The 27,990-nt window shown below is 41.3% G+C and overlaps 1 long non-coding RNA gene across 1 annotated transcript; it reads right to left on the bottom strand.

The window, feature by feature from the left end:
• Nucleotides 1-525: 525 nt before the first annotated feature.
• Nucleotides 526-27,990, bottom strand: LOC120324342. The gene is made up of 4 exons (XR_005565587.1): nucleotides 27,744-27,990; nucleotides 21,339-21,515; nucleotides 20,104-20,359; nucleotides 526-1,233 (listed from the first exon to the last, which is right to left on the bottom strand). It is a non-coding gene; the product is annotated as an uncharacterized LOC120324342 (long non-coding RNA).

The following is a 27,990-nucleotide window of genomic DNA, read 5'->3' as shown; positions in this document are numbered from 1 at the left end:
AGCTTATGGCTGGTGGAGAGGAGATATTCCTATAGAATCTGTCATGTTAGGTAGACAGTAAGAGCTCTATTCCCAAGGTTGAGTGAGATTGCACAGGGGACTGCACTCTCGTTTTTGGATTCAGTCACTTTCTACCCAAGGTGCCTACATCCCAGGTAGTGTTCAGAATTATTGATATGAAGCCAAGGGAACTGGAATTAACAGATGATGATAAAGACTGATTACAGACATCCTTTAATGCCCTGCTGAGATGAGCAGCCAAAAAATATCCATCCAAAGATAAGTGCCTAAGAAAATGGAACATAACTGGAACATGCCAACCTCTCTCCACTGACTGAAGAGACAGCCTAGACCATTAAACTTCTACCTGTCACACAGGTACCTTCACAATCTGTCCTTCAGACTCCAAATTATCCAAATAATTTCTGAAATCCTTTAAACTTGTAACACTATTATTTTTAATAAATAATCCAGACAAGCTTGTTAGATTCAGTTGGGATACACTTCAACTCTAATGTTCACTTCTTTACATTATAAATTTAGTGCAGAATTTCAAGCCTTACTTTTTAGATGCCAAATCCTTTTAGTAGAAAGCTTTTTAGATAATAGGATATTGCTTGTGTTATGCATTCATAAATTTCCTTCAGTGATAGGGGGGAGTTCAAAGATCAATTCAACACTGCTGATTAGTTTCTTAATTAAATTATTGTGTTTAAAAAGGGATAAATAAATACTGGTCACAGTTTAAAGAGAAGCAAAAGTGGGTCAAGGAATATGAAAAGGCTGCTGAATGAAATAAAACTAACAAAATGTTGCATTTTTCTCTCTAGAGAACTGCTTCCGTGAATGGCTAGTGAGATCTTTCTCCCTCCCAAGAGGTGGACTGGAAACGCTGGGCTGAGCTGTCATGAAAGAAGGGGTCAGACAGGAGTGTTTTGTAAGGTGGGGAACAGGATTTACAGCAACATAATCAGTTGGCCAGTTCATCATTACACACTACACATGTCCTAAATTAAGATAGCATGAAGCGGGTGGATACATTATGCTGTTTCACGAAAAGCAATTTGGGTGAGTTGTCCTTGTTCCAGTTCTTTAAGACTCAACAGCACATCTCCCAGGAATCTGTAAATCATCAGCAGGTGATATTCTTGGCTGTCATACCACAGGCAAGCAGAGCCAGTTACAACTTTTACCAGGCGTTTTCTTGTTCTTAAAATTCTCCTTTCCAGTAAGCTGCAAAACAAACCACAAACCAACAAGTAAAGTAGCATAGCACAAAACAAAATTCCAGAGATAAGAGACACGCTGATAATATAGTCTTTGACATTTGTTTGGGAGCTTTGCTGAGTTAAATATCAGTCCTTTACTAGATTAATAAGTGTATGTCTGCTCTCTCTCTCTGTTCACCTATTTAGCCTCTGTCAGTGCAGTATCTGAAAGCCCCTGGAAACACCAGTGAATGTAACCTCATAGCACCCCTTCGAGGTAGAGAAATACAGAGATTAACAGACTTCTCTGAGGACAGATGGGAAATATGTGGCAGAGAAAGGCCCCCAGTATTCTGGGTCCATATAACCACAGCAGAAGCATCTATTTTACAGGGTCCCTCATCTCTCTGGTACATAAAAGGTTGTTACTGATTGACTCTATGGCCATTGAGGAGGAAAAGACATCAAAGACAACTGTGTTGGACATCAGGGAAATCTTCTAACTGTAGAGAAATGAGATACTGGGACAGGATATTCACAGCAAGACTGTGACTTGTCCCTCATACATGTTTTTAAGAAAAGGGTCGATAAATAATCCTCAGGAACGAATCTTTTGAAAGATGGAATTTCCCTGCTGTCTTCTATGCTGTAGACATGACAGCTGAGGATATTACCTAGTTTGTTTTGCTGTCTTTAGCTTTGTGCTGCATATCAGAACTTGAGTGGTAGACTAGTAGTGGCGACATTTATTATCACCACAGAAAAATAGGAATGGGTCTGAGTCTACTGAGTCAGAAGATATATAAAATTATATACCTTATCCAGTTATTAAAAAAAACCAAACAGCTACAAAGGACCAGGGACAGGCTCTCTCAGCAATGTTGAAGTACAGTAAGTAGAGCATGAGGGAGCATCTCCAAACAAAGAGACTAGGGCTTTGACATGAACTATAGGCAGTAAGTAAGGTGTGCTGAAAATTGAAGTAATTTTCAAGAATTCTCTCAACAGCTAATCAGTCAAGAATCCACAAGATGGAAAAGCAAATGAAACTGCCACATCTGCATAGAAATGAGATGCTGTGTGTCCAGCCCAACTCCTTTTTTAGCTCAACAGAGCACTTCCACCTGACTTCAGGAGTTTGGACTTGGCTTACCCCTTACAAAAAGGGATCGAAACTTCATATTTTATTAGGGGCTGAATTCCTAGGGTATGCCAAGAAGTTTAGCACCCTCCAATGGAGTCTCTTGTTACAGCACATTTGTGTGGGATTTCTGAACATCTGGAAGCCTGTCCTGACCCAAAGTCATGGACAAATGCAGAAAGTCATGGAGCAAGGCAGATGCAGCCAGAGTGCTCATGACTTTCTTTGCTATGTGCACTCAGCAACTCACAATGTATAAGCACTAAAACACAGGCATTTAATTTCTGAGCTGGGCCTTCCAGTCAAAAACGTATCTGTGCAAAACCCCAGCCATAATTTTGCAAGGCATCTTCCTCCCCTTCCTTGTTTGGATGAGGTTTGCCTCTGCCCTCTTTATAGAGATAAAATAAATGAAACTGTTGACATAAAGGATGTGTTCTGAATTATTTATGTGTTTTCTAGAGGATTATTTTTTAAACTGGATGATGAAAAAAAAAAGGAAGAAAAAAACCCAACAGAAATACCGAACATACCTGCCTAACTATGCAGCAGAAATGAACTTGAGAATCCAGTAGCAAATACAAGCCTGTTAAAAACTATGGTTTGCATTCTGTGAGGAAAATACGTGTCACATCATGTATGGCTATGTGAGTTTTCTGTGGGTTAAGCAAACATCACCATATGCTACAGGTCAAAAAAAAAAAATAGTTCGTGTGTGTGTATAGAGATACAGATATCTATCTCTTTGTGTCATTTCTAACTGCATGCAGAGCAAGAGTTCATAGCAGGATCTGGCACTGAGAAACCAATATATACATCTGAATGAGGCCCAGCAGAGATAGATACATTTGTTTGTTTGCTTCTACTGCATCAGGGGTGGAATATGCAGATAGTTTCTTCTCTTTTGGCTAATTTGGGGAAGGCTCAAGTCATGAAGCCCTAGCAGCATACCACCCATCAGAGTATTGCTGACCAAGCCACAAAATCCTCTGAGTAGCCAAGCTGCAGGTATACATATGAGAGTTTCCACAGACCAGCTAATCATGTCACGTGATCAAAACTGTGATAACTTAATCTTCATTGTTCTCTAGGGAGAAATCTAAATCCAAAGTTTTTCAGAGCTACAGGTCTCACTTTTCCATTCATGGGAGAGACCCTTCATATGTGGCCATGGTATGTTGCATTTATCTGGAGATTATATTCAGCTGTTGCCTTTCCAAACCTTTTGATACAAGTGTCTGTAGTTCACTAGCCTGTCAAGAATAAAATGAATACAGGGGAATCTTGGAAAGACATCAAGCAGAGAGGAACCTGGATCACAATAACGAGATATCAAGTATAGATAAAGGTCCAAACTTACATAGGGCCCGGGGTTTGGTTGGCCCCTTTCTGTCCACAACCTTGATGCTTACAAAAGGCTCTCTAAAATTTTTGACATGCAACTTCTATGACATTGCCTATTGAGGAATTCACGCTGGTTTTGGTAAGTGTTGGGAAAACGGGTCTTTTAGGCATTACTTTTGACTCCGGGAAGCAAAGTAAAAATAGATCAGTAACTACAGCTTGAGAGAGAGGTTTACATGTAAATGAAAAATTTGGCCAGACTTCTTTTATTTCCAACTCTTTCATCTTCATACTATCTTTTCAGCTTTACATTAAAAATGGTTCTTATCAAAGAAATCAGCCTCAAATCCAAGGGCTAGATGTGGAATATCCTCTACCTAGGCCAGCCCGTTTTAACCCCACATCTGCCTATTACAGAGCTTAAGCCCTGGTTTAGAACCAGCTACAACTTCCAAGCTGCCCTCTTTGAACAAAAAATTTAAATATATTTCTAAACTTGCTACCCATAAAGCATTCCTTAGTTTCAATTTAGTGTGGCTTCCTGCGTGCATCCTATGGTCATTTAAGAGAAGCTGTCATAATGCTCCCTGCTTTTTGCCTCCTGGAGTTATTATGCACTGTTCAGGAAACAAAAGCAAACATTAGTTTTCCAGTGTGACATGACCTTATAAGTTTCTTGAAAGCCCATCTCCTCCCCCTTCTCCCTGTAAGGCCAGAAAGTTGTCACTACAGATTTTTGGTACTCAAGGCTGGAATCAGCCATCAGAGTGATGAGGGGAGTACATAGCAACACAACTGCTCTCTTCTCACATGGTGAGTGCTAAAGGGGAGTCTACTGGCAGCTCTGTCCCTACCTTGATAAACATTGCTGTCTGGATATTGAAACCAGCTGCAGATCACCCCTCTGACCCCATGATGAGCAGATCCAGACCACTGACTCAAAATCTCTATGCTCTAGGATCCCTTTCCTGTTTTAACAAAGACAATTTCAAAATCTAGTAGCTTGGAAGCTCCCAGGGTTAAGGACAAATCGCTTTTAATCCCAGTGGAAAACAGATTCTTCCATTTCAATAACATACAGTTTGTTTAGAGAGCTGGCGATTCAGAGGAGACTGAACCATGGTTCCTGCCAAGCCTGGGCCTCACACCACAGTGACTGGGGCAATGAGTAAGGATTTATTTTTTCCCACAGTAGTGGAAATGAGACATTGTTCATGTAAATATGTTTCTCCATGTTTTAAATGATGGTTGCTAAAGGATATCCCCCGTACTTCAGGAAGCTGAGAGCACATCTCTCTTGGTTCAGATACCCCTGCTGGCCTTTAAAACACAAAATGTTCTTCTAGTGCTATGGAAAAGAGAACCTCAATAAAACATTATAGATGGAAAAACATTTATTCTCCTTCTTCAATTAGCACCTGGTTCCTTCCTCACTAGTTTCATCCATATTCACACATAAGCTCACACTTACAACAGTCCATTGATATCTCAGAGACCTTCTCTACAGCCTGTTAGAGGTTTATGCTAAATACTGATTAAGCCTCAGTCCCATCCAACTAGCCACACCTGTAAACTCCTTGCTGATCTGCTAACTGCAGGAAAAGGGATTATTCTTTGTCATCCTCAGCCAAACAAACACCATCACTCTTAGTCACTCCAGTCCAATACCATACAATGTCTCAGTTCTTCCTCATAGGCAGTGATTGCTGTTGCAGCTCTACAGGAACCAAACGTATTCCCCTTCTCTTCAGGGGAAAATGCCGCCACTACGAAGAGCCTACCTTCCCAGACTACACAGGAGTAAGTAATCAGCAAGAGCCAGAAGCTTTCTACAGAGTCCCAGAGCCAAGACTGCCACTAAGATTTAACAGGGTACAACAGAGGCAGATGTGGCCAAAGAAATCCAGCTCCTGCCAAGCTGGTTACAGTTTGGGTGCAACTGCGTCTCAAGCTGGCCAGCGCTCTGAGGTGGTCTTCTCACGCCATTTCCTTAACGTAAGCAGCCCAAGCATGTTAAAGGGGTTAGGATCTGCACAGATGTGAGTTCAGGCAATTTCAGACAAAGAGAACATAAACCAGAAAAACACCAAGTCCCCAGCACTCCTTCCCCACCATATCTTCCTGGCTTCTGTGTTTCACATGCTAGGGAGCTCTCAATCCTTCCCTAAGTCCAACAGTTTTCAATGTGATCTGCTTAGCTTCAAGGCTGAAACCATTTCTGTTGGCTCCCAGGAGACACCCTATGAGGACCATATAGGGATGTCATGGCCCAGTGCCATGCTCAGAAGTTTCCCATAAGCTCTGCTCCAATTTTGGGGGTATGTGTTGGGTAGAACAGGATGCCCCACACTGATCTTCATAAAAGCCCTCCCTGTGGGCTTCTGAGAAGGGGCAGTTTTCTCCTCTCTTCAGAACTAAAGCAGGCAAAATAAAACACCTCACTGCTCATTGACAGCTTTTGTAACAAAACAGAACATGCACTAGCTAAAAACAAACAAAATAAAGTAGTTACCCCCCTTCACAGCAAATTGCACAGCTTTGTCTGGCATGTTTTTCTACTCTAAAACCATCCCAAGACTAAAAACAGTAATGGGCACCATTAGGAGGCTATGGACAGTGAAGGACTTGAATATTGTGTCGTAAGTAAGGCTGGGGCCACATACTAGGCAGGAAAGAGAAATCTAAATACTGAAATCTAAATGCTGCTCAGTAATTAAGCACAGCCCATCCTGTGCATGAAATGAGGCAGGGATGAAAGGGGGGAAAATAGCAGAAGCGTATGTAGTGAAAGGCTACAACAGAAAAACATTCACAAGGGGTATAACTGGAGATACCAGAGGTAAATGGAGTTCTGGCATTTGCTGACTTGGAAGCGTCACACATATGCACATATGAGTGTGTGTGTGTGTGTATCCGTGCTGTGCATATTTGAATGCTCCATGCACAGATCATCCACACAAAATCAGTAGCCAAGTCCCTTGAGAGGCTTCTACAGGGAAGAGAACTGAGGATAGAAGAATAAGTGTCAGAGCTCCATCAGCAAAGAGCTATGCAGAATGACAGAGTGTTTCCTTACACCGTTCATGTACGTATATAATTCCCACTACTGCAGTATTTAGGTGAGTAGCGGGGCAATTACAGTCAAGTTGCAGATTACTTGCTAGAAAACAACAGCCTTGTCTTTGGGACTCTGAGGACATCCTTTAACTACTTTTTTTTTTAATGTGTATGCATTCAGCTGCAGCATTAGCAGTGGCTGGAGCAGAAGAAATTCATTATACCTAACTTCTGGTGACAATCTTTAGTGGGAAGCTAGACACCTACTCATCTTTTACACCTTTGAAAACCTTTCTCCAGAATGCTGTTTGCCTGCAGATCATGCAACTCAATTGGATTGGACAAAAAACCAGTTGTTCCAATTCTGGGACAGTCTAGAGAGTGAGACAAGGCCTGGGTGGAGCTGGAAAAAATGACAGAAGGCAGTGGATGGGAAGTGGAGGTAGCCCAGGGAGGAGAAGCAGTGGAAGCCTCTCTGGAAGCTGGGATGAGAAGGCAAGTTGTCAGCTTTAGGGGAGAAGAGAGAGCAGAGCAGTAATGCTGTTCTCTCTGGTCACTTTACTGAGAATTACAAAAAGGAGCATGGAAAAGGGATATCAGAAGACAGCCCTTAACTTCTCTGATTTCTGGCAACCTGGGAAGCCTTGTTCTGATCATTAAAATAATGGCCAGTTTACAGTATAGCAACAGAGGAGGGTGCCAGCCACCTCTCTTCCAAAGCTGACCAAAGCTGCTAGAAATTTTCCCACTGGTTTGGGCCTAAGGGTGCCAGTATGCTGATTGCTAATCTCTAACACATGCCTTGTCTCAGCAGTCACAGTGGGGTGAGGCACAAGGGTTTTAATTTCTGCTTTACATCCTTCCCGCTAACGCCCAGCACGCCTCTCCCTTCACCACATGTCTTTGCGACCTCTGCTTCTACTATTTTCTGCCTTATGTTTCCAAAAGTCAGCCTCAGGGCCAGGGAAGGTGGTGAAGCACTGTGCGGTAGCAAAACCCAAATATGGCTACTTAAAGCAAATATTATTTTTCAACTGAAAGACTTTTAATCTTTTTTCCCCCAATTTATTTTTAGAACAATGGTAAAACATACAAATCCTGGAGGCCTCAAGCACTTTCCCGCTGTGCTAGTGACTTAATTTATTTCTTTAATTTGTTAAAACCTCACAAAAAAAAATGTTATTCTTTGGAGACTTTGCTAGCCCAAGTTTTGCATATATTATTTGCTGCAAAAGATTAATGAGGTAGCAGAGGCATTTTTAATGGATTCTCTTGGTTTTCTCTCACTCTTCGTCACTTTTTCCTTCTTTTTTTCAGTTCACATGGCAGTGCAGGTCCACGAATCTGCTAAGAGCTCTCCACAGACAGGATACAGGGTGCAGGAAGAAAGTAATAAAAGCAAAAAGCCTCTTTCATAACTCTTTCCCTTCCCTTTCACCACCCAGAAATACTGTGTTAACCACCGTGTTGCACCAGCTTCTTGGGAGTTGAACGCCTCTTCAGCCCCTGTCCTTCGCGAGGCTCTAAAGGATTGGACAGGGCTGAACACCCTGGGTTTACAGGAAGGCTGTGCGTGTCACAACAGCTAATCCCACGCATAGTTCAGAAGTGCCGTCAGGCAGCCAGGCCATGCACGGAGGCCTCTCTCCTGGCTCGGTTAGGAGTCTGCTGACACTCCCAGAGACTCTTGGGAAGTGTTTTGGATCTTGACTGCAGAAATCTTCCCATTGACCTGCTCCTCTTACGGGAACTCGGCACTGCCTGAAGTGTAGCAGCAGCAGAGGCTTCCGTGGTGATGGCTAAAAATCAACTTTGTTTCTCTTTCTTCACCCAGAATAACCAGGCTATTTGTCAAGAAGATGCACTACGCTTAGAGGTGTCTAAATACTTTCTCTTCTCTCAGCCCACGCACATCCTCTGTTGCAGAACAGATTTTGCCTAACAGGAGGTGAAATGGAGAGAGAGAAGAGGAAAACAAAAAGTGAGGGAGCACAGGGAGAGTGGGTTAAGATGCTGGAGTCAGGATAGAAAGAGATGTGACAAGTTCTCTGTGATAGCCTTAGAGACAGGATAGCTCTGTGATGGGGCAAGGGTACATGAAAGTTTTAGTTCAGACTAAGGAGCAAGATTACCTGAGAAGAAGTGTCCCCTGGTATTTATCAAGTATTGGAGGCAAGTTTGGCAGGCAGAACTTTAAGAACCAGCTTGCAAGAGGTGGCTCTGCGAACAGGAAAGCTTTTTAAAGCAGTACAGTGACAGGGTTAAAAACTCAAGAGAATTTCCCTTCTGCATTGATTTTTTTGAATGGGATGACACATGATAAATAGTACCACCCAGATACACTAATGGTACTTAAATAATCCCATAAACAGCAAAAGTTCTTGTATACAATCATTTTAAGTTGGCCTGAGGCAAGCCAAGTATACAGACAGAGATCTGTAGGCATGCCAAGAAATATCCATGCAGCATATAGGCCCAAGAGAAAATATGGTGAAGATTAAGAATATTATTAACACATATATGGAGACAATAGTATTTGATGAATTTCTATATGAGTACCTCTGTGACCCTGGCAAATCCCAGAAAAAGGACTGGACTGACATTTTCCACGTATATCTACAGCTGTCGAATCTGTAGCACCACAGTAGGGCAAAGTACCTGCAATTTAAACGTCTGCTAAGCCATCTTCCTTTGTTTTGTTACACAGTAATTAGATCCACCTCATTCACTCAGTTCATGACCAAGGTTTCTGTTTTACTCACATCCCCAGACAACTTCTGTTACCCTTTTCCTTTTTTCCACAAAAAGGCTTTTTTTCCCTCCTGAACCTTGTAAGCTTTTTGTTCCCATTACAGTTTTTGGCACGCAAAGCAGGTGGTATCAGAAAGTGCAAATGCTTCCATATTCTTTGAATAGCTATAAACTGCTTTATGGTTTTGTTCATTTTACATACCCAGTCTTTTGATATCGCAGCCAGTACGTTCCACACTCATGAGTTAACAAGACTATAGGCAGGGAGAGACATGAGAAAGGCCACCCAATTAAAGGGAGAAAATGAAGATCAAAACAGGCTACTGTGCTGTCATATGGTTGGGTACTGAACTGTACCTGGTACAATTGCTGATAACAAGCCAGATAAATGCTGCACCTGTCACTTAGCTGTGACCTTCACCAGTCACCTGACTCTAGTCTTATGAGAGCTGACTAACTTTTAAGTTAAAAAGGATTAGATTAAAAATATTAGGGAACCCTGGAAATCCTCAAACAGCTTCACTGAAACAAGAGGAACAACTTAAAAATTACAAGCCCTGTGGGAAAGGACTCTACATAATTTGATAATGGATACAGATCATTTTCTTTTCCATTAAACCAGAAGGAACTGAGAACTGAAAGTCCATGCCTACTAGAGGGATAGGGGACTAACCCTTGTTTCATGTAAGCATGAGGTTACCCAGGGTCCAGGTCAATCCTTGTTACTGCTCAGGCACAAGCTGCTCCACACAACATATACTGTTATCCTGATTGTGCAGCCAGAAACCACAGCATAAGCAGAAGGTCACAAGTAAGACTCTGAAATTAAATATGTCATGAGTATCACAAAATGGGGGTGGGTCCCATTGCTCTAGGCATTAATGCTGTGGGGTAAGTGTTCCCAAACCCCATGTTCCTGTTTTTTTACACAGCAGAGACATAAGCCTTCATTAAAACACTATGATGAGTATTGTCTACATTTCAGAGAGGGCGCTCACACCTGAAAATTGCTAGGAAAAATAGGACACATCTGATTTTAAAAACAGTAAAAAAAATACATCAATGGATTCTCCCTTAGGAGTATTAAAAGAAGTGTTGCCTCTTCCTGCAAATGGATGGAGCTGAGAAGGATTTACCACACATCATACCAAGTAAAACTCTTATTAAAAACAGAAAAGACACCACAGAAACTATTTGTTCATCTGTTCTTCTGCTTTTAACCAAAATTCCCATGAGTTCAGCTGCCATCAGAACATTCAGTGATGTAGAAGAAGAGAACTAAAAGACTAATAATCTTCCAGCACTACTAGACGTACCAGCTGCCAAGGAAGGCTGACTCGTTTACCTCCTAGTGAACCTAGTATTTTACATGATGACCTGGAAGGAGTCTACCTTAAATAAGATAACTAGGAAAATGCATATAACTCGAAGGAGAGCACAGGTAAGATTTTGTTACATAACACATCAAGTAGTTTCACAACTGGTCTCTCAAAAACAAAGGAAAAAACCTCATCAAAATGCTGAATTTGGCTTCCACAGTGCAAAGAACAGCTGGAGCATTTCTGCATGACTTAGTTTAATGCAGCAAGATTGGAATTTTTAAGTTTCCAAGGAAAAAAAAAAGTAGCACAGTTGTTTTTCACTTTCTGCTATCTGTACCACTTACCACCTGGATCCAAGTATTTGCCACCTAGGATCCAACTATTCAAAAATCCACACAACTAATTAGTATCAAACCAAAGGTCTGTGAAACATCTGTACTCCAGGAGTGACCTTTTGATGAGAGAAGACCATTCCTTGACTCCCCAAGTCCTACAGCTCAGACTTGTTGCTTCAAAAGACTATTTCCCATGAGAAGCCTCTTATCAGCTCCAAGTGCCACCGGTCTGGCAGTGAAGTGCCGGTAAGATGTAAACAAACCCAGGAAAAAGGGAGAGATTTCTTAGGCATAATTGTAGGCTCAGCAGGTTTCAGTAATTTGCCTATTCTGAGGACATTCAGACCCCTTTTGCATTTCTTTTCTCATACATTCCTAAAACCCACATAACACTGCAAGCAGTGCATTGGGGACAGGTTTTGTGCCACCAGAATCAGCAAGGATGGGCATGGATCTCATCCCAGCAAGGGACCCACACAGTCACAAGGCAACAGCTAGACAATGTTGTAGGAGTGGCATAACAGATGAGCTGGAGGTCGTCTCTATGGGGTCAGAAAAAGGGAACTAGAGACCTATCTGCCCCAAATTTGTCAGCAAATTCCATGTTTCTCTGACACATCCAGACGTGAGTATGGACACAGTGTGTGTTGCTGGATACTATTCTTTCAGGCATAAAAATCGTACCACTGCTCACGCCAGGCACTGGCACTTGCTCTTAATCTTACAGGGCTTTTTCACCTAGCAGCTCCCAACCTGGCTTCCTGAAAGCAGCAGGGGACAGCTGCAGAAACCCCATCAATCCAGACAAAGTCAACATGACCTGTGGACGCGGTCCAGCTCTGCCAGGAAGGGCCCAACAGTGAGGGTGGCTGAGGAAATATTATTGCAAGCCCAGAGGTTTTCTCCCACAGGATTCTATTTTGGTGTACCTTTTTTTATTCCTTGAGCATACTCCAGGCATTTTGGGAACTCCAGACACAGATAACACTTAATTCTAGGTCACAATATTATTATTGATAAAGGTTTCACCATCCTGATGTGGGTGCCAATGCTTGTGAATGCTGCAGGATTACATACCATGTAATTACTTGCCATAGCCCAGAACATATCATGTGCCCACCGAAAAGCACAGTAAATAAAATAAGAGTGTTTCTTGCCAGTTCAAAACAAACATTTTTCCCTTGCTAATGGAGCAAAAGAATACTGACCAACAGAACTGCAGTGTTTTGGAACTTCATTTAATAGTAGCGAGAAAAAGGTTGCACTGCTATGAAGTGACGCAGAAACGTGTAGCACAATTTAGTCATCAACACAGCAGCAGTGGTTAGACACAAGGAAATGTTTATGTGATCCATTTGTTAATGCAGAAATCAACTTGTTCTAAAACTATTTCATAATATGCATCCTCAAACAATGACCCAACTTGAGGTGAGCTATTTGAGATGATCACTGTATTTTTTCAGGCAAGGCAGCCATTTGAGTAAATGAACATATCTTCTCTGTCCACAGATTGCAGAGTTTGCACCAGGAAGAGGGCTGCAATGAAGATAAATTAATCCATTTTACTTGATCCATGTTTATTATTTTTGCTTGAAAAAAAAGAATGAAACTCTGACTCAGTCAATGGGAAATCCTCAAGGACTTGAATAAAGTTGTCATGTGTATCCACTTGCCCTAACCTTTGTTTGGCCTTTTGTCTAAGTACAAGGGGCATATCAGTTAAGTATCTGATGTCTTCTCTCTGGGAAACTCAGAGAGTTAATAAGTAATTTCAAACTATTATAATTTTGATGCATGGAAAAAAAATAACTTGGCTTTCCTCAGACAGTACAGCTGGGTAAGTACAGAATTTCCCGGCACTGTTTAAGCCTGGGTGGGGTGGGAAAAAGAAGAAGAAAAAAAAGAAACAAATGAAGTTTCTAAAGAAGGAGGGGGGGGAAGACCAGAAATCCTGCCAGGAGTTCAAGAAATCTTTTCTTTCGTGTTTTGCTTATGGAGATCAAAAAATCCAAATTAAATATGATTCCTCTTGCAAAATGCTGATGACTTTACTCAAAGTAGGGCAGCTAAGGTGCTGAGATGTCATAAAGCTCAGCTGCAGTCCTTCAGATAATTCATATAAGCAAATAACTTAAGTGATAGCTCTCATGTTTGCAGGATCAGCACAACAGTTCTGATCCTTAAGGAGGAACTGACAGTGGGGTATGCCTATAGCCCAAGGCAGTTGTACCTAAGTCCTCTAGGCACCTCCACAGCATGAGCAGAAAATAGCAACTGCAAATGAGCAGCTCACAGCAAAGCCACTGCCACGTTTCAGGGAGATCTCACCCCTGCAAAAGAGGAACACACAGTGGATTGCTAGCATCTTTTCCAACCTGTTGCACTGCAGAGTGAAATGGCATTAGCCATTGCACAAATGGGATGACTCATTTTTCCAGTGCCAGTGGATGGGACTGTGCCCACAGCTACATCTGGCCTTCAGGTGGGAGGACAGAATTCCAGTCTCAAGAATGGACCTTTTTATTGCCTGTTAACTTGGCCCCTTGTCAGTCTGTAGCCATACCCTCAAATAAAATCTATAATTTCATTGCACTAAATCACTTATTTTTCACCTGAACACCTCAAAACCAATCAGCACATGCTTTTCAAGCCCAGCAAAGTCTATGTATTACACTACGTGTCCCCACTTACAAAAAGACAAGCACTGCACAAACAAATTAATTCAACAGAGGGTGCATGGTAGAAGCGAAACTCACTTTCTGAGTCCCATTCATGAAATGATCAGTCTTCCCTCCTCTCACTTTCTCCATGGCTTCTTTAGATTTTTCTCTCTAAGGTTTTTAAAAGACAAAAGTATCACTTAATATGTACAGGAACAAATTCAGGGCCGTGCCTGCACAGAACATGGTTTATGAATATTTGATACTCATATTGTATCAAACTACTGACTTGCCTAACTGGCTTTCTGTGGCCGAGTAAAAGCAAATAAATTTTAAAGAGAAGTCTGAAATTAGGAAATACATCAGGCAGACGTATACAAGCCAGTACCTCCCTCACACTCACAAGTTTGGCAGGTAGATCTTTCAGAACCAGCTTGCAGGGGGTAGCTCTGCAAACAGGAAGGCTTTTTAAAGCAGTGTACAGGTACAGGGATGATTTGCATGTCAATAAAATAATACTAACTCCATTAAAAAACCTGTTTACTGCAGTGATTAGCAGACCTGTGAAGTCAGGAGAGACCATTGGGATCCCACCCAATGCAAAACACAGCCCAGAGCATTTCATCCATTCATTTCTGCAGCTGTCTTGCACCTCCCGCTTTGTTAAGTCCCTAACTTTTGACTAATCTCAAACCTGTATTCCAGAATTAAAATCAACTTAAAAGTCACAGACTTCAGGGCCCCATCGACACTGCCTTGTGTAACACAGACCTGGGGGCAGGCCACTAAAACATGACTGTGCAACCATATTATTAAGAACCTGCTGCTCAGCCTCCTCCATATCCCATAGGGCTTCCTGTCACACAGTAGGAACCTTTCCAGGAAAGAACTTAGTCAACTCACCTGTCAGGGAACATTTCCTCAGGTTTGACAGGATAGGCATTGGCAGATTCAAGTCAGCATGTGCATATCTCAAGAAATGCCCTATCCTGAACCCAGTCTATTCACAGTGCATGGATAAGTTTCTTTCCTACCACATCATAAAGCTGATCCAAAGCTAGTGCTGTTTGGATGTGAGATGAACTGGAGAATGACCTCAAACTTGGAACCACATTCAAAAGGCAGCCCAGCCATAGCCCACATGCTAGAAAATCCATGATCACTCCTTTGATCATGTTACCTTCAACTGAAGCACTCCCATCAAAAAGCAAAGGCATGAAATCCCTCCTCCTGAGAGCATAATTCTGCAGGTTCAAGAAATTATCAGTATAACTTTTTTTGGGGGAAGGGATGCAATTATGCACTGCAGCACTATTAAAATCAGCCATATAAACTGATCACTCATCTAAGTCATCACACTGTTTGGCCCACTTGCTCTAGCGAGTTTCTGTTTTGTACTCCACTCTGCAGCTGCCTTGCACCTCCCACTCCTTCTTTACTGTCTTCATGTAAATCAAAAATCCATCAAACCTCACTTCATCAGTAACAAATCAATCACTTGGATTACTCAACTATAAAACCATGACCTTGTGGCTGCAAAGGCGGAGTATCTGTGTGACAGATACATCCAGAGCACCTGGATGACAGCAAACAAAAGAGAAAAGAAGTATTTTAATAAATGTATTTGCTAAAGTTCACAGAGGGTCTTTTCTCCTGGGCACATCTGAGCTCTCCAGAGGGGCTGTACTGTATGTACTAAGAGAAATTCTCATTTCTTGTTTGCCAGTTACTCCCCCAAAAACCAAAGCACTACTATTCCTCCTGAAAAAGCTGGCAGCCCACAGCTTGGACAGGGGCACTCTGTGCTGGGTCAGGAACTGGCTGGAGGGCCGGGCTCAGAGAGTGGTGGTGAACGGTGCTGCATCCAGTTGGCAGCCGGTCAATAGTGGTGTCCCCCAGGGATCAGTGTTGGGCCAAGTTCTGTTTAATATCTTTATTGATGATTTAGATGAGGGGATTGAGTGTACCATTAGCAAATTTGCAGATGACACTAAGTTGGGGGGAGTGTCGATCAGCTGGAAGGCAGGAGGGCTCTGCAGAGGAACCTGGACAGACTGGAGAGTTGGGCTGATTCCAGCGGGATGAGGTTCAACAAGGCCAAATGCCAGATCCTACACTTTGGCCACAACAACTCCAGGCAGCACTACAGGCTGGGGATAGAGCGGCTGGAGAGCAGACAGGCAGAAAGGGACCTGGGAGTTTGGATTGACAGGAAGCTGAACATGAGCCAGCAGTGTGCCCAGGTGGCCAAGAAGGCCAGTGGGATCCTGGCCTGTATCCGTGGCCAACAGGTCACTGATTCTTCCCCTGTACTCAGTGCTAGTGAGGCCACACCTTGAGTATTGTGTTCAGTTCTGGGCCCCTCAGTTGAGGAAGGATATTGAGGTGCTGGAACGGGTCCAGAGAGAAGCAACGAGGCTGGTGAAGGGTCTGGAGCACAAGCCCTATGAGGAGAGGCTGAGGGAGTTGGGGTTGTTTAGCCTGGAGAAGAGGAGGCTCAGGGGAGACCTCATCACTCTCTACAACTCCCTGAAAGGAGGTTGTAACCAGGCGGGGGTTGGTCTCTTCTCCCAGGCAACTATCAACGAGACAAGAGGGGACGGTCTTAAGCTCTGCCAGGGGAGGTTTAGGTTGGATATTACGAAGAAATTCTTTGCAGAGAGGGTAATCAGGCATTGGAATGGGCTGCCCGGGGAAGTGGTGGATTCTCCGTCCCTGGAGGTTTTTAAGATGAGACTGGATGTGGCCCTAAGTGCCATGGTCTAGTAACCCTGCCAGTGCTGGATCAAGGGTTGGACTTGATGATCTCAGAAGTCCTTTCCAACCCGGTTGGTTCTATGATTCTATGCTGTATTCATAACTTTTTTTTCCTAAATACAAACGAGTACAAATGTCAGAAGCAGACTAGAAATGTTGGGGCACACACACAATGCATTTTTGGTTTCTTCTAAAATAAAAGGAACAAAAGGAAAAAAGAGCACTCAGCCTCCATCTAGCTGTTTCTAAACCAAGATAAGGAAATATCTCCAACTTTCCACAAAGCTTCACATTACCTCCCCTCAAAGCCTGGAGAATCCGTTCTATCGTTTCCTTTGCTAGTGCTGCATCACCGTATTCCTACAGAGCTTCTGAATTTGTTCAGAGCTTCTTGTTGTTGTTGTTATTGTAAAAGCTAAGCTTTACACAAGACAGAGAGCTTGACAGCTTTCCCACAATCCTCAGCATGTGGGAATAGCAAGTAACAAAGTGTTAACACCTGCCAACTGGTGGTTAGGTGTTCACGTCTCTGTTAACAACAAACACTGCTGCTAGCAGTCATCAGAGCAAAGCAGCAAATCTGTTCCCTTCTCCAGCATGGAAAACACCAAGCAATAACAAAAAAAAAAGGCACCTAATTGCTTGATTAAGATGTATCAGTGTTGGAAACTGCTGATCTAGAACATCGAATCTCTGACATTTGCTTCACTCTTGATTAAACAGAAATGTATAAAACCGGCTATTTTGCAGGCAGAAGCACTGTGTACCACCCAGGGAATTGTGACAGTGAAACTTTTCATAAAGAAAGAAAATCAGAACCACCTCCTCTCTGTTGTTTCATAAAAGCATCAGATGTTAAGGCTCTCTGGCTAGTATGAAGAAGGAATGGAAGAGCACTAAGGAAGGGTTAGGAGTCAGGTAACTTCTTGATTCTCTTATCCCCATGTGGAACTTCCAGGGAAACCTTGTGAAAAAGTCCAGCTCCTGCTCTGAAAAATGCTGCTGAACAGGGAAGTCAGGACTGTTTCTTTATGGAGAGACAGATTAGTTGTGTACTTTTAAAAATCATATTTTCAGTTGGTGGTTTCCTAGGCAGCTTTGTGAGCCAGGTGGCACTGATTTATCATCACCGATTTGCATGTGACTAATGTCTTAGACCTGAGGCTAAAAGCCTGCTTACTCTAGATTTACCCTCAGTAGCCAGCTTGCTGGTTTTATTGCTCTTTCTCTGTGACAAAATCTAAGGGAGAAATGAGTCAACTTACTTGTCTCAAGTAAACTAGAGATTGTTAAGTCAAAAGAAGGCAAACTTCATTAATCTAACAGCACTCACAAAAGCCTACTGCTGCCCAAATCTCCCTAACTGCACACACAGAAACTCCAGCTTGGCCATTAGTCCTGGTTTCTTTCAGCCTGTATTTCTTCAGTCATTGCTATCAGGAAAATAAATTATCCCATTCTTGAGCAGTGGGGGAGTATTTCACATTTATATCTTTTCCCTAAACACATTATCTGAAATATTTCAGACAACTGTGATTGTACTTGGTTAATCAGATGGTGGCCAGGACAACAGATAATTTTAACCTACATCAGTTCCTGAATCTGGGTCACATGGGAGCAGGACAGTGAGTGGAAGGCATGGGTAACTTCTTTTGATGGCTCTACCAATTTATGTCAGCACTAATCTTGCATGAAACAAAGACTTTCAACAGTCAGCTCCTTGAAACAGAGGACACATGTTCTCCCTATTTCATGAAACATCAAGTATTTGAAAATCCTACAAGTAGTAGATGGTGGTAATAAATTGTCTTACAAAGGATGGCAAAAAGTTGTTCTGAGTTTAAGCAACATTGTTCACCAAATTGCTATGGTAAAGACCCAAACAATGTTTGATTTAAAGCACCCTGCAGATGATTCTATGGACAGAAAATGGACAAACAACTCTTTAGTTGGCCAAAAGTTGCTTTCTCCACCAGGAATGGATAAACAAGGTAATATACTTGCCTGCCAACATGAATATTGACCAATTTACTGAGCTAGATATTTCCAAATAGCAGTTGGAAAGCTTTTTTTGTATGGGAGGTTTAGGATCCCCTGCACTAGAATAGTATTAGAGGAAAATTTCCATGTTTCGTGTGAATGTTCAAGCCCCTTAGTAGCTGAATTTAGAACCTCAGTCACATGCTTTCTGTGACTCAGCCATTTGTTAATCATCCTCTGCCCATTATATTTCAGGAAAGTTACAGAAACCCATAATTAGAAAGGCGATCCCCCTCCTTCTGTCTCTTTTCTGCCTGTTCTCTAGATATTATGTCCTCTCACTCCCTTACTTACCAGAGGCTGTGTGCTATTTATTCCCATTCTGTTCCCAACTAGATTTATTTCCTTCCAATTTCCCCCATTTTACGCCCTTACAACAGTTTCTAGACCATACCCCATGTGCAGAATGCTCCAATTAACTGCTGCTCTTGGATCCCTTTTCAACCCTCCCTTTTCTGAACCCAGCAGCTTGCCCAGGTCTTCATCTCTCTCTCCTGCACAGACTTTTATTGACAGTTACCTTCTCTGCTCCCATGGGCCTTCAAATCGGTGCCATTCTTGCACAGTCTGGGAGCATAAAGCCAGAGAACTTGGTTGCTTCTGTCTAAACCTCTCCTGGACTAGTTTCTCTAATTTGTTTAAGTTGTTGATCTGTGGACCTGGCACTTCTGTGCTTCTTCAAAACAACGTTGCTGCCCAATGTGTTATTTCTACTCTTGCACACTGCTCCCTCTATGCACCATTCCAGCTCTATCTCCTTTGCTACATCAAACAACTTTCTTGTTTTTGTCTTGCAAACCACTATCTTCTCTTCCTGCTCAATCAACTCCCACCACCCCTGTGCCAGAGATAACAGGAATGATCAGAAACAAATCTAGTTTTCCCAGTACTTCATGTCACATTTTGCAGTTTTGCAATATTTTTTGTGTTCTTCATTTGGTAAGGAACAGAGAGCTCTGAACTATCAAAGCCAGAGGGACAACTGTCATTCAGCCTGAGATAGTGTAGCTCCTTTTCACTAGGACAATCATCCAGAAGATGCTGGAGTGAATTATCAATGTCTGATCTGCAGTAGGCAAAGGGGAATACTTGAGCACGCAGCACTTAAATCTCAGATTTATGGTCCAGGTACTGGGAAGCAGGAGAAGACTGGGAAGGACAGGTACATACGTGCCCTTTTCAAACTCAGCACACCCTGAATATGAGGATGAGAGTTTCTTTCACACAAAACTCTATCCCTTTTAAAACTAATAGGTAATCTTTAAAGTAATCTCTAAGTACTAAACTCTGACCCCCTTCATGCCATAAACACCCCTCACTGACATCTGTAATGCCTCTGCCAATTTACAGGTTATTCCTGACTTACCCTTTCTTTGATGACAGAAGACACTAGCTTTATTATTGGCTCATCACCCCACTCTTGTCCCAAACACACGGCATATGTATTTTACCTGAGGATAACCCTGCCTTCTTCAGGACAAGACACACCTTGACAGTCCTTTTTCCAGCAGCATCCCTGCTCCTTGGTGTTTTCTGGGCACTGGCAGCCTGCCAAACAGCAGCACAGGCAGAGGGGCGCACACCAGACTAGTAAGGCTAGCTGAGATCCTACGGGTCTGAACTTTATCCATTATGTTTCTTTTTGAGGCAGCTATCTTCAAGGTAGGTTGTTATCTCTTTCTTCATCACCTTGTAGTTCACTAGACCACAGTGCCAGAACACTCCAGAAGCAGAAGAGCTAAATCTAAATGCAGAAAAACACAGCACAGTCTAGCAGTTAAATCACAGAGCAAATGATCTTGATTCCTCTGTTATCTTTGACATGGCATTTCTGTAGTACCTTGACAAGGGCACAAAGTAAACTATCCAGTAGCAGTTCCCCCCTCCTACAAATGCTCAAAAGCCTGTAAAAGCATCACAACTACTTTGCATCGGTACCTGTGGAAGCTGCCCCTCTCTCCTGTGCATCAGCACTCTTTCTGCAACAATCTACCACACAAAGTCTGGCTGCATCCATCCCTTTACCAGGAGGTGAGGACTCTGGCAAGCTCTGATTTGGCATAGGTGTCACCATATGCTTTCCCTACTGATACATGCAAATTCCTGTATTTAGTTTTAGCACTAACAGGTTAATGTATCTTCTCTGACTATATTCAGATGATGACTACGTCAGGATAGTCTTTTCCCATTAGGTCAATAGCAGCCAACAAAGGAGCGTTTGCTTCTGATTCTTTAGCTGAATAGGAGAAAACAATTGGTACAATATTAGCCCAAAGAGGGAGGAATATAGAGCACCTGAAATGTACTGCCAACAAAGCAGTTATCAGCAGGAAGGAGATGGGCATCTGACTGCCTGCCCTGTTCATCAACCTCACTAAGGGACTCAGTTCCCAGGTATTCAATAGAACTCAGCAGAGCTAACATGCAAAGTTGCGCATACTATCTTGGAAATAAATTACTCTCCCTGGACTACAGAAAATAGATCCCTTTCTTGGTAGTCTTTGAACAAAAGAGAGGAGTTGTCCATTCTGTTCCACATTAACCTTAATAGTTTCCGCTATAGGCTCTACTACATTACTTAAAATTGGTACTGATGACTTGCCTAACTGAAAGGGCAGCTGTAAAAGAAATAGTTCTGTTGGTGATGGAATGGAGGGCTCAAATATACAAGTTGAAACAACGTGAGAGCAACACAAACATGTGAAAACCACTTCAACACCTACCTCCCAGTGAATTCTGTGGTGTTGGTTTGATTGTTTCTTGGAGGGTTTAATGTCTTGATGCTAGGAAAGGCTTGTTTCTGTTCCTGTAGATCAAGGTTCCAGCATTACACTTTGATATACAATAATGCGTACTGCTTGTCTTTCATCCCTCACCGATGATGCACAGCTTTTTCACTGCTGAAAATCAGATAATCAGAGCTTTAATAAAAAGGGATATTTTGGGATGGTTCTAAAAATCACTCAAGTGAAAGGCACATAAGGCTTACTCTCCAGACTAAATGCAAGATCTCTGCAGCCTAGAGCAATCAAAGCAGTCTTACAGACTCTTGCTAGCGCTTGTCAGGTCCTGAACGCTGGAGTTTTCCTAATCATAAGCACTATAATCCAAAGAACAGACCTATCAAGAGGCAAAAATATAATCACATATCACCAGCCCTTTGGGCTACACAGTTAGCTGAATACCCTGCATCTGTGTGATGAGATCTTTTGTAAGAAATGGATAGCATGGAAGTAGTAACCTTTTATTTCTAGTTCCTACTTTGGCTTCTACTCTTCAGCACACAAGAAGATGACACCTGTCTTACCCAAGGCTGCCTCAGCATCAGACAGGCTGTGTCTCCAGGTCCCTATCTGTCCTTTCATCCTGTGTTTTAGTTTTCTGCCTGTGGAACAAAGCCAAGGGTCTTGGGGCTATTTGGATCTTTGGAGGATTTGGATGCACTGCAGGGTGAGGCTGGGCCTCATTTTAAGAGAAGGCTCCAGCCCACGCCGGTGCCAAGAAGCTGACTAATGCAATTATTTCCTTGCAGAGCAACATTTTTCAAAGTGCTGATTCTTATTAAGAAAAAGGAATGGATTTGGAGCTCATATTTTGATCTGGTGCCCAGGATTATTTGGAAATTCTTTTTCCTGGAACGAGACTTTTTATTCCAAATTTCCCCATGGTGGGGAGAGAGGGTTTCCTGGGCAGAATTAGGATAATGATTACAGCCTGTATACAATCAGTTCTAACCGCTGTGGAACTCCAAAAATGAATGTTATTGCTCAGTGGCTTCATTGAAAACAGAAGTATTATTTAACCAGAAGGATGGCAACACATGGAAATAGCTCATTATCATATTTTCTCCCTATTTGAAATGTCACATTGAGTATGTATCTTTCACGTCCACTACACTTTAATTAATTTGGACTGTGTTTAAATATATTACACAGTATGCTTTATTACAAAATTCTGACACATTCCCATTGATGAAACAGAGCTTCCTTTCGAACACATGTAAATGGTAGTAGGAGCTACCCTGCCTAAATATCGTTTTAAATACAATAAGAATAGCACATCATCTATGTGTCAGCCTGTGTTTTTCTGTGGTATGGAACATATAGAGCAAAACCAACATCACATCTAAAGCTCGCTGTTTATTGAAGGGACAATGATGTTAATGTTGTTATTCTAGGTCTAAATCTTAACCACTTACCTTATTTACATAATTGCAAGACAAACATATATTTTACTCAATGGCTGGAAAAGATTCCAGCAGAGTGATTGCCTAGAAATTAAAAAGTGGAATTGCAGGGTGTATGCGTGAGACGAAAATGGCTTGTTTTAACACAGCTGGTGTATCTTCTGTGCCCTTTCAAACACAGCACTTATAAAGACAGTTGCCCTCCTCCACCCAGGTCTGCAACAAAGTAGAGGATTTATTTAATTTGTGAAGCTTCCTCTGGAACGCAGTCACTCCAGAAGTTATTCCTGATTTATACTTGTCTAAGAAACTAGGAGAATCAAACTAGTTTTTAAAATCATGTGAAAATGAGAGTTCATTAAACCTTTAGTGTTTCTTGAACTGAAATCTATCACACAGAACTCTATGTTGCACAGGATCAGGGATTTTGTAGAAGGTGTAACTAATATCTGACTGATAAGATGTCATCTCTTCTCTATTGCTTCTGTTGAGGAACTAAAGTATTAGCTACTTAACTACTGTTAAAAGCATTTTGGTTTGAACTGTCTTTGGTTCAGCAAGCAGCTAATGACTTGCTTCCTCAGGACGTTTCTATTCCACTCTATCATGACAGTCCTACTAAGATGCCACCAAGCGCTGATAATGCTTCTATCAGGAAGGAATCGCCTTCCTCACTACTCACACCCTGTTCAGGAACCACTTGGAGCCCAGGATGGTGGAGGGGACCTGATTAATTTCTTGGGAGACAACTGACTGGCGTACCTCAAACAACAAGCCTCTGCATGACATTACAGTCACTCCCAACAGTTTGTTCTAAAACATGTTCCAGGGACAGCTCCTTGGACCCTTCCTTCCTCATCCATCCTCCTAAGGGAGCAGTAATCAAAGTTTTATTCTCTGAATCATGGATTATTTTTTTATTATTATTATTTTCCCTAGCAGATGGCTTTTTTCCAAAATAATTTCACAAGCAAAGATTCTTATCATTAGGAAGGTAATTCTGTTCTGAAATAAACTCCCAGATGGGGCCACATGGAATACACGTGTTGTTCCTTAGATAAAGGGAAGTTGTTAGACTGTTGATCACTGGATGCTGCCATGAAGAAAGAGCACAAACCTACTCTGTACTATTAAATACTCCGCTACTTATTCTTCTGTCCTGAGTGTTCTTTCTTCACCCCACATAACCCTTTCCTCAGAAAACGTTTACACTAAAAGGAAAAATGTTTTTCAGCAATTGAACAACAACAAAAAGTTGAGTTTAGATACAACATATGTCTGTCTTTAAAAATCTGGATTGGTTTTATATTTAATTCATTCAGTGAATTGTAATAAATGAATAAACCTAATTTGGAGAATAATAAAAAATATGAACTACATTGCTGAAGCCAAAAGCAATAACTTCAGCTTGCTTTTTCCCACTTCTTTGCTCCTTCGGACCCAAGCATTATTGTCGCGGTCTTCTTTTTTTTTTTTTTTTCTGTATATTTATGTGTTCTGTTTTATTTGATTTCTACATTAAAGGACCGCTCTAGTGTAATATGAAAAGATACTATAATCACCACATCTAATTACAGAGAAATCTAAGTGTCTAATACAAAAACATGCAATAAAAAAAGGACAACTGTCATATCGAAAGCCACGGACACAGCAATCTGATGAGGTGGGCTAGGAAGCACTACTAAGCTCTCCCGTTTACAGTGTATGGGGAACTAGAAAACTTTGCTGTCTGAGAAGATTGGATGAGGTGCTAGATAATCTCATCTAGGCTCCCTCTCCCATGAAAGGCTAGACAAAAGAACCTTCCAAGTTCCCTTCCAGCCTGGGCTGTTCTGTGATCCTAGAAAATGAGAAAGTCTCTCTGATACATGGCTCTCAGGTTAACCACAGCTTTTCCTCCTTGGTCTATTTCTAACTTCAAGAGCTTGTGCTTACTGTTTCGTTGGGGTTGGGGGGGGGGCTGTTTCTTTGTTTATTTTTGTTGTTTTGAGGGTTTTTCCCCCAATTCCCCAGAGTATCAAATGTGAAATGGTATCCTTTTAGCTGCTAGTAGGAAGGATCTTGTGTTCTTCACACATTTAGATTTTCCATCAAAATCATCAGGAATGTATTAAAATAAGCAGGCCAATTTCCATCTCCTGGCATGAGTCAACGAAGCCTTTAGATGCACATGAAGTGCAACACTGAGTATGCAATTGACAGCTTCCAAAAAGGAGTAGATCACCTAAATGTGTTCCTGAAGGAGTAGTATTTCTTTACCTGACTGCAACTGCCCCTACTAAGAGCAACATTAAAAATACACACAGCTTTACCATCCACAGCTTCGCTCGAGTTAATAAGCAGTTTGGGTTTGTTTTGTAGACCTTTAAAAGTCCAAAGACCACTTTGTATTAAAGGCAGCTCATTACTTTTGTCCATATGCAAGTGGACATTCACCTCACGTGCCAAGTTCCAAGGCTGAACGACTGTTTAACCATAAATCCTCTCACAAGACAGAGGCATGAGTAACTGTTAGATTTGAAGGTAGAAGGGACAAAGGGAAGAAGCAGAGTCATGGGAATGATTTTCCAGAGGTTCTCAACACCATCGACCCAGCACAACACCCCTAATGAATGAATAGCAATCATCTTGCAAGAAAAAAAACAAAACAAAAAAAAGCCACCAAAAAAATCCCAACCAAAAACAAACTGATCCACAAAACCAACCCAAACTCCCCAGAAAGCCCTAAACTTTTCTTTGTATCTCATTTGTATGACTTCATATAAACTTGTTTCTCTGTGACTTGGCAGTGCAGCAACCATACTGACATCTAAAGAGGCATATGCCCACGGGCAGTATTCTACTTATTCACTTGAACCTGATATTTGAACTCACAAAGTATAGATGTACCTTGGATAATGCCATTAGTCCTGTGCATAGTTGTGTGTAGTTTGTGCATTTAAGATTATTTCAGCACCAGGAAAGCATTTAATAAAATCCAGATAATGATGCTATAATTATGTGACAGACAAACAGAAATGCCAGACGGCACTGGTCGTTTCTGTTATTTCTATTCAGCTTTTGAAATAAATTTTAAATATGTATTTCTTTTTTAGCAGAGGGCAACAGGCATGAGACAAATAATATTTATTAGAAAAACATTCTCTATAGATCAGTTCCTGCTAACTCATCTTTCCTTTCACAGACCTCATTCATTTTTTCCATGTTGATTTTGCAAAAATTATTAAATAGCTTTACAACAACAGAATTACAAGTGTTTTGAGAAAGGGAGACGCCTTTAGACAGATACAATATAATTTTTTTCAGAGGAAAGTCTGTTACAATCAATTATCAACAAAGATGATGTGAACAGTCAAATCCTCCTGCAATTTCAAAAATGTGTTGATTTAACAAAGATTTAAGTAACTTAAGTACATTGTTCAGGACAGATCCAAGTCTAGGAGAATTCTGACTACATTTGCCAGGCAATGATTCCCTCCAGTATTTGCAATAGTGTTCATTTCTTTTCTCTAGTATTCCATTTCTGCATGCAACTTCCCTTGATTTTATTATTGCCACAATTAATTGTCCTAAATCTAAAACAGTACTGGAAACAGAATTTAACTTGGAAAAATCAGACTTAATTTGCAAGAGATTCACTGCAACATAATCTCTGCTGAAATGTTTACAAGTTGCTTTTAGAGAACTAAAAGCCAAGAGGCATCTCAGAAAGAAGGTTGTGGAAAGACCAAATTTATCTGGCTACATATGCCATGCCACACCATGATCATGTTCTTCTGTCTCGGGGTCTTCAGTCCTACCAAGAATTATAGCATTTAATTTCAGTTCTATACACTATACCTTCCACTCAAGACAAAAAAAGTGGCTTAATCTGCTATAAAGTGGTAGGTGTACAAAATCTAATGGCTAGCAGCATCCTGATGCAAACCCCTATATAAGTCTAAGAAATCTTTATCCTTTCTTTCAGTGAGTTTTATCACTGAGATTTGTTTGCACTTTAGGTTTTAACTCCAGTGTCCTAATACCTGCATGCTTCACCTGTGTCTTCAAAACAACACAAGTCTCCCTATAACTCTCAAGTTCATGGCTTACTGCAGCATAACCTAATCCAAAGAAGAAATACAGATTTATCATGAATTTAGTCAGTGGCTATGGTCCCCACAGTATAACTTTCAGAAGCAGAAACCCTAGCTGCTACCACATGAAATTAAATATCTTGCTGTTTCTAGAAACACCTGAAAAAAACGACCTTTTCCTGCTTCATCTTTGTCAAAAAGTACAAGTGAAAAGCACGTCAAAGACTTAACACATTATCACCTTGACAGAACAATGTGCTTTTAGGCTCCAAGTAAGAGACTGAGCTACTAAAGTAAAATCCTTGGAAAATTCATATACTTATTTCTAGATGGCTCTAGAGAATTCATGGCAAAGAGAGTCTATGATGATGGGGTCTTGTTGTAGAGACAAGCTACCCGTCAACTCACAGAACCTTCCAAGAATTCTGGTGTTCACTAGATTCACAAAATAGAGACAACACCACTAGGCACAATATCTTATCTAATATTACTAAAACCTTTAAAAGCATGAAAATATGAACATATCCTCTTACAGAAAGAAGACACTGGATATGACTTAAAACCAGCAATATACACACACTTTTACAAATACAGTGTGGTCTTGCTCTTTTGCTTTGTTTGTGTTGGTCTTCCTCTTGTTCTTTTTTTTATTTTTTTAATTAGTATTATTTTTACACCAACACAAAACTTCAGTGTGCTGAAAATTAGGAGGGCATAGACAGATTATTTTTCAGTAGAATTAATAAGCCATTTATAAGTTGAATTAGTTTGTTTCTTAATGGTTCCTATACCAGCAAGAAACAGTGAAACTGCCAAGTAATGCTACTGATAGTTCATCAGGCTCTATTTATGAAAGGGGTACCTACTTGTACAGAGAATCAGTCTGCTCACTTGCAGGAACAAATGGGTCATCCAGTTAGAGACTTCATTTGATATCCTAAAAGATGTGTCTGGCTTTCTGAAATTCTCAGGGTCAATTGTGGAAGAAAAAAACAAATTATAGGGCACTTTAAAGAGATATACACTATGTTGCTATATAAAATACTTATATAAATTGTAAATGAAAATATATGAGAGACACATCCAAGGTTAGAAAGAATGGAAAATAAGGGG

The sequence above is a fragment of the Pipra filicauda genome, unplaced genomic scaffold (genome assembly GCF_003945595.2).
Source record: "Pipra filicauda isolate LSUMZ 115617 unplaced genomic scaffold, ASM394559v2 scaffold49_size4853605_pilon, whole genome shotgun sequence".
NCBI lineage: Eukaryota > Metazoa > Chordata > Aves > Passeriformes > Pipridae > Pipra > Pipra filicauda.
Note: the sequence above shows the minus strand (reverse complement) of the source record. Positions and strands in the feature narration are given on the sequence as shown.